The sequence below is a fragment of the Cydia fagiglandana genome, chromosome 18 (genome assembly GCF_963556715.1).
Source record: "Cydia fagiglandana chromosome 18, ilCydFagi1.1, whole genome shotgun sequence".
Taxonomy (NCBI): Eukaryota; Metazoa; Arthropoda; class Insecta; order Lepidoptera; family Tortricidae; genus Cydia; species Cydia fagiglandana.
In genome coordinates, this window is record NC_085949.1 from 6,061,163 (window position 1) to 6,082,123 (window position 20,961).

At 35.3% G+C, this 20,961-nt stretch overlaps 1 protein-coding gene and 2 long non-coding RNA genes across 3 annotated transcripts in view; 1 reads left to right on the top strand and 2 right to left on the bottom strand.

Moving 5' to 3' along the window:
- LOC134673326 (phosphofurin acidic cluster sorting protein 1) overlaps nt 1–20,961 on the bottom strand; it is a 212,934-nt gene that overhangs the window by 110,815 nt on the left and 81,158 nt on the right. The window lies entirely within an intron of this gene.
- LOC134673108 (uncharacterized) lies at nt 13,541–15,428 on the top strand. Its single transcript, XR_010099416.1, has 3 exons — nt 13,541–13,909; nt 14,007–14,239; nt 15,159–15,428. It is a non-coding gene; the product is annotated as an uncharacterized LOC134673108 (long non-coding RNA).
- On the bottom strand, nt 15,203–17,314 carry LOC134673109 (uncharacterized). Its single transcript, XR_010099417.1, has 3 exons — nt 16,819–17,314; nt 16,193–16,321; nt 15,203–15,310 (listed from the first exon to the last, which is right to left on the bottom strand). It is a non-coding gene; the product is annotated as an uncharacterized LOC134673109 (long non-coding RNA).

A 20,961-nucleotide genomic window follows, 5' to 3' on the forward strand; every position in this document is an offset into this window, starting at 1 on the left:
ATTTTCCAATTATTTGCAAGTTATTTTCCAAGAATGACACTGACAGTTGACATCGATTTTTTTTCTATCTCGTCCCATTTACTACGGCAAAGGAATTAATTACTCGAATCTGCCATTTCACCTCACAAACGTCATATCGATCATTTAAAAAATTATATTTAATCAATAAAATAATATAAAAATAAAAGAGCTGCATTTCCGTGATCGCTATAATGAATACTATCGGGAAAAAATATAATTTGCCTATCTTCAAAAAACTTTACCTACCCAATTATATTTAATTCATGTCGACCGTGGTCAAATATTAAAATTAGTGATATGTATTTAGTTCTTAAATAATTGTATTGCGATATGCTTATTATAGTAATTTTTTCAATTAATTCAATTTGACATTTTATATTTATATAAATTTATGATTATGATGATGAATTTGCACGCTTGACGGGCCTGGCACGTTGCATGCGATCCAAAGCCGGGCGCCTTCGGCATCCTCATACTAAAAGCGTAACACTATACATATATTGTAACATCCCCATACTGTGTCAATCCAAATAAATAATTTCTGATTTTCAAAGGAGTCAAAGAGCACGAAGGAATATAATCATTTTGCAGATCGGACGTAGGTATATCAGTAAAGGTGAAATACTGTAAATATATCATACTTACATACTCACAATTATATTATCTAGGAATATAATATTATTTACCTACATTGATTGATTGGTTGCTGACCTAGTGAAAATACTGAAATATTTTAACTGTTGATGTAGTAAAGCTAGGCGCTTTCAACCACCTCGTAAAGTATTAGATGCTTCTGTTATCAGAAAGTGTGTTTTTATAGCACTTAGTGACTTTTTCTTACGTTTCATATGCTTTGTTTCCCATTGTTTGTAAATGGTAAAATCACGTGACCGCGCGGAACACACTGACACAGGTCCGTCCTCTACAAGCGCTGCCGCGCGACTGAAGAGGGCGTAAGTGCGTTCGCGAGTGATTGCGCTTGCGGATTTAGTAGGTATTGAAACATAGAAATTATTTTAATGATGTTATCGGACAAAGTGATCCAAAACGTCTAGATTATCTTATTACCTATACATTTGTGTAAAAAACAAGTCTAAAAAGTTTGTATTGTAGATATGGTTTGGATTTATTGTTAAAAAAAGGCGTAACTTTGGAATTTTTTTCTATCGAGCAAAGTTTATCTAATCATGTTTTTGAGATCCAAAACGTATCTGCCAGATCCTTAAGTATAAGATATATTTTTTTCACAATTTTAAAACATTGTTTCTTATATTTCTAATGGATTCAAAAAACTGGTTCACTTAGCTCCTACGGAAAAAGCACGCCTTAATCCCGTTTTACAGCTCCCATTCCCTGTTGTTTGCTACTTTGCTCGTAATTCTAGAGGGCGCCGAACTGGAGACAAAAAATGTACAATTTTAATAAAAGTATATTGAACGGAATCCAGGTTCACTTAAGCTCTTCTTGAGCTGGGCGAACTTGGAGACGAAAATTAATTATAAGAGAATGACGTACAAAATGGCCCCGTGTAATAAATAACCTAGAAAATATTTTCGCTCGAAAAAATGTCAAAAACACAAGTTTAAACTACGTAGCATTGTTTCTGAAAGAAAATGAAAAATCATCTTGAAAAGTCTTCCATAATGACTTCTAGTCTCATTAGGTAGATAGGTATAGGTATAAGTTCCGATAAACACACTACTTTCAGCAATGTTCATTCAATGTATTCAAAACCACACAGAACCGGAATAAATTGCTATTATTGCTAAATTCTTACAGGAAGTATGTAAATGTAAATCCGAATATTAGACTTTTAAAATGAAATCGAAAATTCGCAGCGTCTGTAATTTGCCGAAGCAAAGACAAATTTACATAAAATTTATAAAGGCCCCGTGAAAATATAAAATGAACGAAATGTATTGAAGTTGCTGAGCACGTTTGTCTGTTTTAATGAGCTTTTGTGTTTTGTTATTTACTACAAATAAATTCATGATAAGTACGTATAGCTATACCCCGCACGTGTTATATGTATCATATGTATTACTTTTATATATGTTGCAGCATCTATATCCGGATAACTTCCTAAAGCATAAACCCTACGACGCAGAACGATTACATTGAACAAAGAAGTATAGTAAATTTACATGAAATAATTAATTCTGGCGACGAAACTTGCATGACAAGTAAGTAACTAAGTACTTAGTAATGTTGATTCAAATCACGCGCAAGGTACGGCCTTGGGAAGGGCCTACTGCCGCCCTTACTAGCATTGTTTGTTTAAGATCTTCTGTCCTTGTACAGTCAGCAGCAGAAGTTGCTAAGCGGGCGAGGCGGTCAAAATTACCTTGACGCGCTCTTATGCTCTTAACAATAGTGTCGTAGATTTTGAACACCTAGACCGCTTAGCAACTATTGCTGCTGAATGTAGGACGATCAGTCGATCACATCGAAGGCAAGTTTTAGACGCATGTGTAGGCAGAAACAACAATCACTTCCCTCCATTTTCTTTCGCTTTAAGGGTTTGATACTTAAAGGGAACCTAAGCCAACAACAATTAAAAAGAGTAGGTTTACCTACTTCGTTATTTGTTGTAGGTAAAAGTTAGCATTTTGTAAATATAAAATTAAGCGTCCTGTAGTAATGCTATCTCCTGTTTTGTTTTACGAGGAATAACAATCAGGTGCTATAAAAAACTAAGGAAAAATATAAACGTCGCAAGTAAAAGTAAAGACGAAAAAATTTGATTAACTTCGTTAACTACCCTTCCACATACTGAAAATTTCTCTCAAATTTTCATACGTCAGAAAACTTTTCGTAGGCTCCTGTTTACTCGGCGATTGGTAAGTATATTCTTAAACCTATAGGGAACGGATCGGCACGTGACGGAGAAAGTTGTAATTTAAGCAGAGCCAAAAGTTTCAGGGTCTTATATTTGAATTTGAAAAATCTGATTGCTGGTAAATTCCATATACCATCTTTACACGGTACAAGTTGACATGGTTCGTACATAATGAAGACAATTTATCTTGCACGAGAGGTTCTACAAATGATTCGGAATTCAAAATATCTAGAGCATCATACTCGTATACATAACATATTGATATGATATGATATTTAATCGCAAGATAATTAGATAGGACTGCTACAATTCTGTGGGTCTAGTGAAAAGAGGTACAAATCTCACGCAGCTCTTATGAAAAAGAATACAAGTTTAGATGGAACTTGATATTTGACAGGCAATATTTGGTACATTCTTTACCTGTGGATACGATAGAGAAGTAAACAATATCTAGATCAACAACCCAACAACACGTGCTGCCCATCATCCCGGCCTTGAACGTCCTCTAGAATACCCAACAACACGTGCTGCCCATCATCCCGGCCTTGAACGTCCTCTAGAATACGTAATGCGTATGCTCCCTATAAATCAACCGGTCGTTTCCTAGGAGCTGAAATAGACGGCCCTGAGGACAGATTGTTCGACGCATATTTAAGGAGAAACGGAGGATAAATAACTAGAAAGGATTTATACATATATATGCACCTTGCATTGGGGTAACTCCGTAAGTGGGCTAATTTTGAAAATAGCAAATATTTAAACTAGAAGGTAAGCGTTTCAGTAGGTAGCGTAAGTGTTACTGAAATTGGAAATATGATGTGCTTCTAAGTTTATAGACTTTTACCATTCTCAAAATTATCCCGCTTTCGAAGTTACCCCAATGAACGTTACTTCTTTACCGGAACATTTGACGGAGAACCCAACAGCTTTGAGGACAATTTGTACAGAAATTCAAAACCAAAGTGTGCCCGTCTCTATAGCTTTCTGTAATATTGCCGTCTAGTAAATTGGTAAATTCCTCCGCTAGAGCTAAAGTAGAATTTTCTGTACTTACTAACGCTTTGCTACAACATGTTATATTTCTGACACAGCGTTTATTGTAATAACACTGTACTTATATTGTACATATCACGTAATTACTAAATTATCAGTAACAGAAGGGAGCCCTAAATTATAGCTTTAAGGGTACAAGGGTAGAAATAGCAATCTAAAATTGTGTTTACATTTGCAATTGCAAAGGCATACATATATAAATAGCCTGTTTGACTTTGCACTTGACCCGTATATTACAATTTCGCATTCACGAACCCGTGATAATGGCGATAATATTTAAATTAGGCTTGATACTACTATAGCTATTGTCTTTATTTCACATTTGATTGCAAATTGCAACGAGCAAATAATACACGCATAGCTTACATTAGTTTGATACGTCTTAATAAGCATATCTACCTACTTGTAAAGTATATATTTATAGGTATATACCTAGGTGTTATAGGTATATAGTAAATTTTCGTACTCGTAAAAAAACGTATGTCCGATAGATTATACCGCACATAAATAGATAGATAGCGCAAAGTGCTTATGGTTAATTTGAATCACTATTTTGTCTCGCTCAACGTCTCTTTCGACGTTCCTAAATCCCCTTTGAACTTTATTCTTAATTTAACTTCATTACTTTTGATACTACTGTTAAAAAGGTTTTTATAATTATAACAGCTAAAGTTATAACTATTATTGATGACGATATATAATTACTAAATTAAAAATTATTAAATTAAAATATTTGAAATGTAAGACATTTTAGGAACGCCTCATCTATTTCACTGCATATTGTCATAAATGTATAAGCTACTCGGCATAAGTGACTGTCATCAAAAATAGATTTGGCAGTATCAGTATCACGCGTCTCGTATCGGTAATTCTCATCAGGGCTTGTCGCCGAGCCATTTCTGCAATTTGCAACGCATGTTCTGTTTGTTTTGAACATTCATGTAACCAAAAGTGTTTAAACTGATAATTTATTTAGGGTATTAAACGATTAGATCATTCCATACATATTCAACTAGGTGTTGAAGCAGTTCTCGGATTAACCTTAACACATATTCAGTTCTTCAAAATTAACTATTTTGCGAGCTCTTTTGACGAATGACACAATTGTGAAATTAGGTTTATCCAGTAGTGTCACATAAAAATAATAAATACGTGTAACTGTGTGACTGTTGACTATGTAATTAATTCTGCCGCGTTGACACGACGAGGTTGAGTCTTTTCATCAGCTAATTGCCAGCGAGTTTCATCTTGTTAATGCTACGGCTAAAAATAGTGGAAATTGCAAAAGTGCTGTATCAACATTTGTAGTACTTATTTGCACCATTCTATAGCAAAATTAAAGAGCAAACAGTTCAATAAAATCTAATTTATTTTTACAATCACAGCTACACCGCCAAAGTGGTAGTACCTACTCGAAATGATATGATGAATCGTCGTAGATCCCCAAATTCGCAATAGATACAGAATATTTAAGTTTAAGCACCACTTGTCGTCGGCAGAGAGTTCATCCTCACACCCTGGACCCTAAATGGTCGCGCACTGAACGGGTTGAAAGGAATTATGAGCGAGTGAATTGAGTGATGGTTTACACGAGGATCTACAACGGGGATGTGACACCTCGAGGATTGCAGTCGTCCATAGGCCTCAGTAACTGCTTACCATATGTCGGGCCGTATGTTTGCCACCGACGAGGCGTTAAAAAGATAATGACTAAAGCCCAATCTCCGGTTTATTCCATCGTGAAAATTGAATTGAACCAAACATCCGCGTAACGACAGAACCTATAGGCACAAAACAGATAGGTACAGAAATCAACCTACATACAAAGCGCGCTCGAGCAACGCACACATAGACACTGCTCACGGACACGATATCTCGGACCAGTTGGGACCAGTGCGAGCGCGAGTGCCATCCGCTTGAGACACGCGTCTGTGAACTTTTTTGTGCATAATGGAGAAACAAAACAAAAAGTTATTATAAATGTGCAGTGGACGGTTGTTTAAATTCAACATTAAACGGTGAATTGTCGTTTTTTAAGCTACCAGTGGTTTCAGAGAGAATGCGTATGCGAATTTATTACATTGTACATGAGAATGCGAATTTATTACACTTAAAAATATAATAATCGTGTATTTCGCCAATCTCGGCATCATCGCAAGATATTTTCTGTGGCAAATTTGTAATATAACAATGACATTAAAATTAAAATACCTATTTGAGTTATTAATGTTTTTATTAATTTATGGAATTCTTCCCGTTTCATCCTCAACAATAAATCAAACAACTAAATACGAGATACGATATGATAGATACGAGTGCCACTACCACGATAGTTTTTTGTGCATAAGTCATAGTTCGCAACAATCGCAACCCTAGAGCGACCGCCGAGCGTAGGTATGAAAAGTAAAGTACATACATGTGATTGACTTCTGTACTTATCTATTTTGTGCTATAGGTACCTACACAATACACACACGATAACAGGATCCAACTGCCTTGATAACCCAAATATCTGCAATCATAATAGGTGTCAATCACGTTTATCTCGATTCACGGACTTGTCGACCCGCGTTCCGACCGCGTTTTGTAAATTGAATTTTATGAATTTCCGAATTTCAAGCGTGCCAACGCATTTGAGTCACAAGGAGAAGTTGCTAGGCGACTGAGGTGTTAAAATAGTTATTTAAAATTTTAAACGATACAACTGCGGAAAAGAGGAAGTTCGAAACACGACCGAAGGGAGTGTTTTAAATCGACACGAGTCGCGAATTACCTATTCGCACGTGTATTGTGGATGTGGACTTACGGATTGTGAAAAAAACGCTATAACCCTAAAAACGGTTGGCATGCATGCAACGCAAGCGTTATGAATTTATTAGTATTGTCATCTTTGCGTATAAAGTAAGCGTGTCTTTACGATACTTTAAATTAAAGTTCGTAATGAAAACATGTAATTGTTTAAAAAATATCGGATCACTTCTACGAATAGGTAAGTTAATATTTGATGAACAGCCAAGCTCCTAACTACAATTAATCGATCAATCAATCAATCAATCAAGGTAGTTAAATAGAAGACCATTTTATTAATAAATTATTACATTGAATGACAAGAACTGTTAAACAACGAAATACAATAAACAAGGTAAAAGACGCTGGCAGCCATCATTCTGTAGATAAAGTAGAGAACGGTCAAAACGTACTGTAGTCAAGCTAATTACTATGTTTATAATTATTGATTACAGAAGATTTGGTGCAACTCGGTAAATAAAAGTATCACTGATATCACTCAGTTTATACAACATAACGTTGTATCAAAGTAAAGAAAGAGAACCGATTCACTTCCTCAATTCGATTTAGTATGTATTTAGAACTTGATGACACCAATCGTATGCTCCACTAGGCACTTTTCTAATACATAAAACAGAAGTGCTTAATAGCTATATCGTAAAAGTTCCGTATTATTATGGTATTTATGGTACAACTTTTATGACACATAATTGGAACACTCGAAACATTTGCCTGGGGCGTATTTGCGTACACCTAAACATAGATACTGAAGTCTACATGTCCAATAAATCGATAGCGATAGATAACCCACTAACACGGATTTATTTTTATGGATATATGTATACGTTGTAGTATTTAAGTCTACGATTGCAGTGATTGTTTCTAGATTTAGTACCAATCGATGGGAACAAAACAACAAAGGAACAGTATTTCTTATTTAGCAGGTATTAGCAATTAATTTGGAGAGCAGCAAAATAATACATAGAAAGACAATCTAATGGAGGGCAGGAAGTAGTGAAAAGCGACAGAGTAATAAAAAAAGTATTGTGCCGATCTCAAGTATTAGACACCAAACGAATGATGATGACGATATAATATTATGCAATAGAACTGCATAAAAATTAGTAAAATAAACTCTATGCCGCGGACGCGAATAAGCGGGTGTGATATTATCCTATTGCTAGCTTCAGTAATGAAATGAATGGGTTAAAAACATTTCAACCCTGCACCTTGTAATTTCTTTTAGAAACTATTGACGTCTGAATGTCTGATAGGAATGCGCGCGGTCAAGAGGTGTCGGCGCGGTGCCGAGCATTCGGCAACGGAGTTGCAATCGACATCACTTTTTGTTCTAGCCCGGTTTGATACTAAGACCTCTACGACGATTACATGAATTAAAAAAAAAGATTTCGTCTAAAGTATTTAAGCTATAAAAATCTTATAAAGATGGAAACTTTACTACAAAGAGGAACTTTACTATGAAGGAAGCAGAGCGTGTGGTAAATGCATAAGGTAAGTACCCCTATTAACGAGCCCCTTAAAATCGGCAGTGATTACCGCGGTATGTACAAAAAGGCGTTTTATAAGAAAACCAATTGACTTTTTTAAAATTTAAGTACGCACAAATAAAGCCTTCTCTTTTGACTGTCGAATAAGTATAGCACTAGTAAAGAAACACAAAGTAAATAATTCGAAAACCGTAAACTAACTCATCGGGGGCGCATTATTTGAATGCTCCATACTAACGCGCAACACCTCAAGTAAGCAAACGCGTATTTTATTTAGTGATTTTCATAGTAATGGTGAATATTATAGAAAGACCAAGACTTTATATCTATTCTGAATTATGATATTTATGGTTCCCAAATACTCAATTTGTAAATATTTGCTTGCCAATAGTAAAAAATAGGAATATCAAAACCTCGGTGTTGGGTTCCCTTTTTTTGGTGTGGTTCCTAATTTCGAGGTATACCTCGGTAATAGCGGAAACGGTATTTTAAGTTCAAAGGGTTGTATATTCATATGTAGATACACATTTCCATAACTCTTAATGTTATTGAAATATTTAACCATCTATAAAGCTAAAGAGCCATTAACGTGGTATGAAATCTATTCAAGAACTCTTAATTTTGACTACAGTATTAAGTACTTAACTGAAGGTTTTCTTAGACCCCATTATATGAGAATCTTGTTTAAATATTGATATAAAAACAAAAGCTTGGTTGTCAAGTCTGTTTTATACAATGTTTTGTAATATTTAGAATCTTCCCTTTTGATTGTATTCAAAATATACACGATCTTTATTTATTTTTATTACTCGTAAATGAGTTTTGCAATAATGTGAATTAAACCGTTTAGCGATGGTTACAAAAGACATCACTCGGTAATAAGATGTATGGGAACCTAATACCGACCACCTACAACTTTGGTAGGAAATAAATAGGTTCATAATATAATTATCATAAAACCTATTGTATTATTTTAATTAGAACATATAATTCACAAACATACAATATTAATTTATTTTAACGTGGTAAAGCGGCAAGTGCGATGGGCACCTTTGCACCCGGTACAACTCGCGGAGGTCTTTTAGATTAAAATACATATTTTAATATTTAGATATATGTATTTATGTTTTTTTTTGTATAATTTTATATACCATTAACCTATTGTATAAATAAATTCTTTTTATTTATTTTGATATTTGATTTCCCATATCTTGTATCATTGGATGTTGATGGGCATTTATTTGTGTGTTGAATACAGATATTTTTTCTTAAGTCATGGGTGTCTTTTTATGTATATAAGTACGTATTTATCTATATAAGTAGGTATGTATATCGTCGCCTTGTATCCTTAGTACAAGCTTTGCATAGTTTGGCTATGTCGGTCTGTGTAAGATGTCCCCTTATATAGACCGCCTTTTTAATTTCTAGAATTTATTGTCCGTCTATAATTTATTAATATTATTTAGATACTCGTATACAGCATGTATTTTTGATACGACCACATATCTATTATCTAAGTGTAGTTAGTAGGTGTAGGCTCAAAGGAATTAATTTTCATAATTATGTTTTACTAAAAATCCTCTTGTTTCTTTAAAGAAAAAAAATTAATTGAATCTTATGATTGGAAATCAGATGAAATATAATCCCTATTATTTATTTAACTACAATTGTCAAATAAATATAATTAGGTATATAAATAAGGAACTAAAAATGCGATGGGTTTATCTACCCTCGTAAAAAGGAACCCTTATCCGCGGTATTTGGGTAACAATGATCAATTGCCACGGTAATAGGCGATTTCGACGTTTTGGTTTTAATAATTATTCTTTTCCATATAATTGGCCAAAACAAGTCCAAAACTCAATAAAATATAAATTTCGATATACAAACTATCATAAAAAAATATGTCTTTTTTCATACAGAGCCAGCTTATATTTCATTTTTGGCTGTCTTTGTAAAAGTTGCTTAACCCCCTCGTTAATAGGGGTACTTACCTTACTACCATGCAACAATTTACTTATTAGCAAAATATTCTCCCTACTGAACAAAATCTCATAAAAATGGAAGGTTCACAACGTTCACAACGACCCCAGAAAAACAATTAATATGTAGGAAGCAAATGCATACTGCGATGCAGAAGCAGCATTTTGTTCGTAAAACAATGTCAGCACTGTCTCGTGTGTACTTTGACTAATTTAACTTGACCTCTATATTGTTAATATGAATGCACAATCTGATGTCAGGTCAGGCGTATATTGGTCGTGTGGTGGTTGGTTGAACTTGGTTGGCATGTTGAATAGCAACCCTGCTGTCATATTCAAACGCGCATGTCGGATTTGTGGCGCCAATGCTAGTGCTGTGGTTTTGATGGAAATGCTTAATATTAAATAGATATGTAAATTAAACTTACACTTGTAATGGACTAAGTTTTTAAAATAAGTCCGACTCACGTTCAACTGCACATTTCTAATAGGTTTTCCTGTCATCTGTAGCCTTAGACTATAGGTAAAGAACTATTTATATTGTTAAATTTTTCAAGATTTTAGACCTATGTATATTGTGATTTTATTCCAGTAGTTTCAGAAATAAAAGGGTGGGGGGGGGAATGGTCAGACAGACAGACGCACGAGTAATGCTATAAGGGTTCCGTTTTTTCCTTTTGAGGTAGGGAACCCTACAAATGAGTACCGAGCAAATTATTACATTTCTTTGTAGAAATATAATATCACACTAAAAACTTCTATATACTTGAGTAAAATAAGATAATACCGGCCTCTCGTTAAATCTTAAGCAAGTTCTAAAGGAGTTGTTTTTTTCTTTTAAGAGATTTAAGCCATCGAACAAGCTTAGCGCAGAAACGGAGCGGAATAAAACCTCTGGACCCGGTTCTCGAGCGATGCGAAAGTTGGAAACGACTTTTTGCTTACCTTTTCAAATGTAATATTACTCTAGTCTAGTTAGACGTAGAAGGATGTAGTGATTTGCCTTTCGTTTTTTTCAACCTCGTTACTTTCGGGTCGTTACTAAATTCTTTAGTTTGGGACAAACAGCACAAAACACGATAGTGCTGAGTCTAGCTGGAGCTTTATTTGACATATTTGAATGGATCGGAAAAGTTCTACAGGATTTAAAAGTTATATTCAACAATCCTTGATTTTTTTTCCGTTGAATAAAAACCTGACCAAAATCAGGATTACGAGGCTTTAACGATTTCGTGTTTTACAATCCTTTTGCAAGAAGGGGTCTTCATTAATTATGTCAGTTTCCAGGCGACGAATTTAAGCCATAGCCACGGATGCATAAGAAAATAATTACCGAGCACCTACTTACAACTCCGAGTGCTCTGCACTTTGGTGTGTCCTACTTATACCTACGTTTGATTGAATTACAACTTTATTCTTTACGACACACGGTTGTTAATGAAATTACAGGGTTCAGTAAATAGGAGGTGGCAAAAGTAAGTTAATCTGGTGAATAAATGATATACCTAGCAGGAATATTCGCGCGGGAGGAAATTAACATTTAAATTGTCGCAACGCAGAACGTTTTACATTAATTAAATATATTTTCAAGCTTAGTGGGAAGTCTGCTCGGGTAAATTCATAGATTACAATTTACCACCGAATGTTTCACTCCTGTCTCAAAGCGACCACACGCCTCGCAAGTAGGGTTGCCAGATGGTCGGGATTTGGCGGGATTCTCCCGATTTTTAGCATGTGTTCCCGATTCCCGACAAAGTGAAACTTGTCCCGAAAAACAGCTTCACGTTATAAAACAATAATTTCAAGTTCCGAACTGTCGCCGAGCAAGCGAGCTGACGTAGTGCCAATAATGTAAAATATCGTTGTTTTTAATATAATCACTTTAATATGAATGTATTTTTTTTTCCCGAATTAAGTCCCAAAATCCCGAAAAATAGATATTATTTCCCGATATTAGCGCCTTTCGATCTGGCAACCCTACTCGCAAGTAGCAAGTACGTGCTTTGCACGGTGGCATCAAATACTAGTTTACGTTAATTGGCCCTGTATAGAGTAAAGTAGTAACATACGATATATATGTACGAAGAAGAATACGGTCATAGTGACGAGCGTCCAGCGTGGCGTGAAGCTTCCAAGGTATTTTAGCAGCATGAACCAACGCCGCACGCTAAAGTCTGCATTTGTTTTTACATGAATGGTGCGCCAGCCGACAAGTCTCCGGTCGTCCCGTTCGAGTGTTCACTCACGCTTCAGCCACGAAACCTACGCTCCGAGCATGTACGCTCGTTTTGTGGCCGAGACGTAATGAGAAACCGAAATTCTGATTATAGTGAAGTATTTGGGTAAGGTGTGTGGTGTTGGGTTGCTCGAAATAGAACGCTATAATTAGTTGAAGTTCGGGGTAATTAGTGTAATTACCATTTTTGGCCTAGTGCCTCCGGAAATTAAGGTTCTCTGGCACTGATATCAAAAGACGCTTGCTATACCCATTCATATTGTTGCCTAAATTAACACTTTATCTCAATATAGCATTTTCGCGAACTTCGAGTCAACAATTGACAAGAGGTCGCACAGGACTAAGAAAAGTGGCGCTGTCTTGTGTCGGAGGCCAAATCTCATTTTAGGTCGCTGAGCCAACGAAGTGAGTAAGTATAAGATAACTGATAATTACATTTACGAAATTATCTTTTGCCTTGCCGAATATCCGGTGAACGAACGATATAAAGAGCCTTATAATGAAATACATTATCATTAATGGTCGGTACTACTACTACTATTGTTATAGGTGTTGGGTGGAAATAACCATTATCTAGATGACCTTTAAGAATGCTTATTTTACCACAAGGTGGCAGTCTATAATTCGATTAGTTAGATTAGAAGCAACAAGCACTTACGTATTAATGTTGATTAAAATAAATCCTCTTTGAAATTTTTGTTGTTTGCTAGATAGGATAATATAATACCTACTGTTTACTAATAATAACAAACTAAGGCATTGTCATGGAAAACAGAAAAATTAATATTCAAACCAGTAGGTATCGCCATTTACACAGTTACACACGCAGACATATAGGTTTGTCGGCGAATGTAAGTCGGTCCTAACCAACAGTCCATTATATCTGCCAGTACTTCCATGCGACGGGTTCCGTTTCCGCTCGACCTGTACAAAAAGCGCAAAAAGAAGTCCTTAGTCACGAGACTGACTTGAATATCCTGAGGTTACTTTAACTTTTATTTAAAACCCAGCCTTAGCTCCGTGCAGACTTACGTAAAGAATCATTAGTAAAGTCGTTAAAGTGGATTTATCCTTTTTCTTCCTTACAAAAAAAGGTCGTTGCGAAAAACTATTGCTAACGACAAACAGCCGTATTCATAAAAAATCCTTAAATGAGGAATGATCAGCTTATTAGCTAATCCGCTGTTTAGGCTTAATAAGCCGTTGATAAGAACCATGATTTATAAACGTTTATTAGGGGCTTCTTAACTAATAAGCAGATTAGACGCGTTATGTTGGCATCTTGGCGCATCATAGACTAAAATATGGCTGAACATTAAATTAAAAAAAAAGTTTGACAGCAGCACTAGCGGCCAATCGTAATATCATGAAGAAGTTGATTTACTATTTTGACTAATTTTCGGAATTATCTCTTATTAAAATAGCTTCTGTGCCACAAAAATAATTAAAGATTGCTGCATGGCCGGAAATTTTATAAAACTTGGTGAGTAACTACGTTTACAGACAAGTATCTTATACAGCAACAAGTAATAATATGAGTTCACTGCAATGTTGATATACCTATATCTTATTGCTTTTAGTTTCAATATTATGTGGAATGGAGTCGAAAGAAGTGGGGTTCTTTCAAACTAACCGAGAAGTGCATAATTAGCGAAGAGAAGAAGTCGAAGCCAGATACCGTACCAGACCCCACTCGCCTCCGCAAGAAGAACCATTGAATAATGGTTCATGAGTTCACACTAATTTATTCTGGTTGCGGCAGAAATTCACAACGGGTCAACAAAACGAAGTCCATTCAGACTCACTAAATCAGGTATGAACAATGTCCTATACTTTCTTGTTTACCTTACATACCTGCAGTGTTTAGAGTTAGACAAAGAAAAGTCTGCAGCGATTTTGATGATAACTCTAGGTACAGTTCAAATTTTGGGCATGACCATCTATTTATAATATATTATAGACATAGGTACGTAACATAAAATGTAGTATCTGAACATGTTAAGATTGACACTTGCATTGACGGCTTTGACATTATTTAAAGGTTATAACACTTATAAATTTGGTAAATTTATCCGTGCTTTGTGGAGCTTGGTGTATTTGTTTAAAATTATGCATAGGTACCTACCTATTATAGGTATTATATTTCTTAACCATACAATGGAACCAAATGATAATTATATGTACAAGTGATGTTTTATTGTAACAAGCCGTTGTGTCGCGAGTTTACTTCTTGTCATCGTGTCATTAGTAATAATTTTGTAATGGTATTTATTTTATGCATGGAACAATGCGATGGTTATTATACTCGATCACCTAGCCAACCTACTTACTACGAGGAAGGATGGTTCACAAATTAGGCAGTATTTAAATACCAGTGTACAGGTGTGTGTATAGATACTGTGTACCTGCTGATTAAAAATAAGATGTTTTCTGCGTACAGTTGGTTATAATTAAGTTGGCTAATCTATATCTCATCAGACAGTTTGGACATCTATTCCAGAGAGTTTGCAAGGTCAATGTACAATGATATCATATTATAGTACCTAATAGGTAATGAATAATAAATGAAGTCATATTGATCTCTGTCTATAGCTTAAAATGATACTTAGTTACCATAACTATATTGAATCATGTGACCCTAACTTAAGTACATCCATTATATCATAAGCTAAAAATTAAAGAAAATTGTTGAATACAAAAATACTTTTATTCAAATTATTGCATCTTTTCAGATCCTGAAAGTACCATCATTAGCCACTGTTATTGTTGAATAACTCCAGGCTTTGGAAGAAAAGCTGTGGCCTGTGAACAGCTGTGAATATTGGTCAGAGAAGTGTAACTGACTCCGTACACTGCAAGTCCCAGCAGGAAATCAGCAAGGAACCTAAAAGAAAAAAAACATCAAAATGAAAACCTAGCTTGATTTAGGTTGAAGTAATAAAATTGTTCTAATTTAATTGGTGTTTTATTTTACTAATTAAATATATTTTTTGACTTGTTAAGGTTTGTACAATTTTTATTAATGATGTACAGTCACCTGCAATAATATGTTACACAACAAAGGCCCATAAGAGCATTGCACATTTTTGCAGCCTTCGAAGAGTAACATATTATTGCAGGCGACTGTACCCATATTGAAATACTCAAAATTCCATTTTTCTAATTACAATGCAATAAAATCTTAAATGTATCTAGCAGTCTAATAGGGATGTTTCCTGTACTTAAAATAAATTATGTCACACCATACCATGTATAAAATAAAGCACCAGATTATTATTAGAAAATAAATTTTCATATAAATACCATAATAGCAAATCATTTTGAGAGTTCTAAAAAGGAAAGTAGGACCCTATTTTGCACATATTTATGATATTCATGTGTTTGCAATATTGTTCTGATGAAAGTGTACAATTTATATAAAGTAAAGTAGATATTCATAGGTAAGTTCATGCTATGTACCTAGTTCAAAGAAGTTCAAAAATAATATTGGTAATTAATGGTTCTTATGTAGAATAAAATTAAAAGGTATTTTTGAATACCAGACAATGACAAGGACAAGTTTAGTGCTGCCCATCTGATATTAAGCACTGCAGCCTACAGGCAACTAGCGGAGTTACAAATAGCCGACAGTGCATTTTTGGGAGCACTGGAAACCTTAGCGTCAAGAACAGGTAGGTATAGAATCCAACCTGGATGACTATACTGAATAATTAGTTGACATAAATGAAACTTTCATTCTATAAAGTTCAGCTTGCAATATTTTTACCTGGAGGCCAAATTGTTATGCTCAAAGCCAATATTGAGCAAACTGCCTATGCAATGACTGCATATACCCGTGACTTTTTCAGATTTTTCATCACTTTACCAGACTGACAAGAGTGCACACTTCTTTTACCTGTAAATAAGTTGATACTTTTAAGTAGTGCCTACTTACCTGTGATATTTTTTATTAAACACAGTCGGTTAAATATGTCTATAAAACAAGTTAACTTATGGTAAATATTATAATCTCATTAGGTATAATGGTTAGTTATTCAATTGCAAACTATGAACGAGATTGATGTACTCTTACAGGGTCTATAATATTATATAGGTAGGTATAATGTGCGCAAGAAATGCAATTAAATTTAAGTTTGCGAAATGCGAACACCCTGATCTTAAATTAAAAACAACGTTTCTGGCAAGTGGTAATAATGAATAACTAAAGGGTTTACGCACAAATATAAGTAAGTCCTCGCCGTGTCCGACGATGGCGACTCCTCCAAATATTTTTAATTAGGAACATGGAACGCTCTAATATTACTTGCCAAGCCAAACTTGGTTTCGAAAATGCGATTGTATGGCGAGCAATGAAGCTGGCCCGCATAGATTTAAGTGAATCTGGCGGTTTACCTATTTCTCCAAACGCCTAATAGCTGTGAGGGAGGAACTCGCTCCGTTTATGATGCATTTTTCCGACTACGCGATCATAGAATTCTGTTGCCTTCTTCGATATTTTGGTTAAACGAAAATCACCATACACAAAATCACATAAACAACTTATAAAAAGCGGGATATTTAGGTTTCGCGCCATTTTCGCACTATATCCAGGTATGTAATACGTAATTGCACATATTAAAGTTGTTTTCCATTCACATTTGGGATTTTAACCAAAACGTACTATTTGCTCTTGCTCTTGTCACTCTTGCCAAAATCAGCTGTTTCGTGACCGCCATCTTGTAAAATAGCAGATAATAAACAGATAAAGAAGGGTCCTCGGCTCCGTAACTTTCCGAGGATTTAATAAAGAGATGATCAACTGTTTAGCGCTAAAAAGTGTTTATGAATCACGTTTTGTGACATCCGGTTATCAGCAACTGATGATCAATGCTCTAACTGTTTATGAATACGGCTGTAAGGACATAAAAGAAAACAGCTCATTAACCAGTTGGTGAGACAATTTAGTTTATAGCAGCAAACTAACACACGCAAACATAACACTTCCCATACAATAAAATTTTAACGATCATTTGGTGCAACCCAGTTTTGATAAGATCGAACATACTATCGTCGATCGCCAAATCGAGGCAATTCACTTAGTCGACTAGCAAAAGGTTATATTCCTTTGCAAGTGCAGTATCTGCAGCCAATATTTAACTGGTATTAACGAATGCGGACAGGAATCTTCTTCTTCAAGTGCCATCTCCGTCCAGGAGGTCGGCGACCATATGTGTATAATATGTGTCTCTATGTTCAGTGATGCGAATTAGTCCATCTATGCTCTTCACTTTTAACCAGTCTCTTATATTTTCAGTCCATGATGTGCGCCTTCTACCACGACCTTCCTTCATTTTTTCCTTCAATTATTAAGCAATAGCTGTCACGATTAAAAAGTTCATCTACGTTACTAATTTTATCAAAAATTTACAACCGGATGTAACCTTAAGTCAACAAATTCTGACATATAAAGTCACGACTTCTCGATACTCCAACATCATGAACATATTATTTCTAAAGTAAAATTTTGCTATGTATCTGATAGCTAAGCTTTATTGGTATTGACTGTAACCTTTAACCTGGTTAAAACGGAATTCGGGCGAGAACAAATCAAATATGAATCATCAATTTGTCGACCTATTTGGCACGACACGATTTCCGGCCCGCACGAGGCGAGTAGAAATAAAATTATTCAAGTATAAAATTTGGATTGCAGAATTCTTGAACTTGACATTACGGTTAGAATTAGTATATCAATGAAGGTGGATCAAACTGCCAAGGTCTACAGCGGCGTACATAGTTGTGTTCTAATCAGCTTTGCTAATATGTTATGTCACAGAAAATAGTTAATTTCCATTTCCTTTATCACATATACGTGTTCAACTGTTCACTGAATGAACTCAGACAGAAAATAAATATCCAAAAAAATTGTATTGCTCTGCCTCTGACATACAGTTTCAATGTAAAAATCTAGGGCGTTCGACTCGTACGAGTTAATTCAATGACAGGAGAAGTGACCAAGTGACGACATGAAGGATATCATTTCTGTAAATGAATATTAAATACAGTGGATATTTTTGCAGAAGTTGGATTTCCGCACTTATATTAGGTAGCTTGCGCTATGAGCGCTACTCTTCGTGCGCGGTTACGTTGCGAGTATAATCAATTAACAAATGTTATATTTAGGTCTAGTGATACACCGGATACACCAAACTTAGCGGCACATCTTTCACATAACATAACTTATTAAACAATTAAATCAACGCAGATGGCAGAACTCTTCACATTGAACTTGACATTAAGGTATAGAATAACAACAAAACCACGCGCCAAGTTGCCGAGGTCAAGGGCGGTGCAGAAAAAGTAATTCAGGGCAGATTGCCAGATGGGGCTCACTCCTATTGGATTCCTATTAGGCGGTAACCCGAGAACAAATCCGTGGTTTGAGTATCTATAGGGAGTGATTGATGAATGTTTTTCTAAAGAACACAATAAAGATGGATAGGTACATTGAAGTTACATTGAAGTAAAATACGAATATTTTACGAAAGCGAAATAAATTTGTTAGTACAAACCTACATACTTTGCAAATGGATGCTGTTAAGCAATAATGTGTCAACGCACATAAATTTTTCAATAAGATGTCAACTCATAAAATTGAAGCTTAAAGTTGACATTTTATTGCAAAATGGATGTGGGATGACTCATTTTTGCTAAACACCATCCAAATATGCAAACGATCTAAGTTAACATTATATTACAACCAGTGTTGGTATTCATACCGGTCTACTAATGCGCTCTTTATATTCTATAAAATCAAAATCATATATATCACAACCGAATGCCTGCAACTTTGGTTTACTTTACTTAATAATGTGTAAAAAAAATAACTTGAAGACTTATAAATAAATAATTTGCCTTTGAAGAAGTTGCTTTAGTTGAATACAACATTAATTGAACTGTATTCGAACATTTTAATAAATAGTAAGTCTGCGATATGAATACGAGCCAATCACTCCAGTTTTCCACATCTGTCATTATCGACATATTTAATTATAGAGGACAGTAACTTGTCATATCACCCAGTAAGTTACACATCGTAAATTAGTAAATTTTATAGCATATTCCAACTGAAATGGTAAATTAAGGTAAATTAACGTAATTGACGCTAATTAATCATTTGGTAAATTATTTATACCAATTCCGTTAACACCACTCCGCTGCACCGAAAATGATATAGCTGCTAAGGGCTTGTGCACAAATCACGCGAGGTTCGATGGGGGGAGGGGGGTCACGAAAAACTCACGATAGATCACGTTGGGGGAGGGGGGTATAAGGAAACCTCACGTGTATTTTTCTACAGTGAACGAAACTAAGAAAAAAAACCAACCACATGAGTAAAATACCTTTTCTCGGTTTCGTTAAACATAAATCTTCACTCTGCACTTCAAAATAGCGAGTGTATTTGACGAAAATAGAAAAATAAACAATATTTTCTAAATACAACACTATTTATCTTAAAATTAGGTCGAATGAAAAAAATTCATAAAAATACACGTGAGGTTGCGTGGGGGAAGGGGGGTAGCCAAAAACCTCACCAAATATCACCAAGGGAGAGGGGGGGTCAAAAAGTAGCCGAAAATACCTCGCGTGATTTGTGCACAACCCCTAATGTATAATTATGTAGGTACATATATGCAACAGTGGATTTACGCCTTGTTCATTTATTCAAATAAGTATGTGAAAAACATCCATTATTTATGGACGAGTACATAATAATAAATATCATGTTTTTCCAAACCGTTTGGGAACATTGTCTACATATTTACCATGGGTGACGAATTTAAAATTATAATTTAGCATGTTTTTGTTGTAATATATTCAGGCACGTTGAAGGGGTACCGTCACGTTGTGACCTATGGAACATTTAAATCTCAATGTAACCTTTGTAGTCATTACCTTTTCTGAGAATGGAATCTATACAAACAGCCTTTAGAATAGAAGGTGAAATATAAATACGCAGATAATAAATATAGCACTTGTTTATTCCTTTACTTTACTTACCACGCAAATACCTCGTAACAATCGAGTCCCGGAACAATTGGGAATTAGTAGACCCTGCGGTGTTAACGGACATTATTCTTCATTTATTTATTTTTCTTCTTAGGCTAGGTCATTTATAACATGAATATAAAAGTAAAATACAAAAACACATAAAAAACAACAATAAGTATAAACACATTATAAAAAACCTAACCTATTAGGGTGCCGCCAGCAGCGGGGCAGGGCCCAAGCTGCCGGTGGTCAGGGCCGCAGAGAGAGGAACCGGCGGACTATCCGCGCCGTGTCCAAGATCACCGCCTTCTGCATCTGACCCTTGATCCAACCACCTAGCGAGAGTCTCTCAAGATGTCGGTCGAGACTCTTCGCTATTAGACCGTTCACTGAAACGACTATCGGGACAATGATCGTCGAATCAACATCCCACATAGGGGTTATCTCGTGAGCCAAGTCTAGGTACTTACTGGACTTGTCCTTCTCGGCTTTCACGAGATTCTC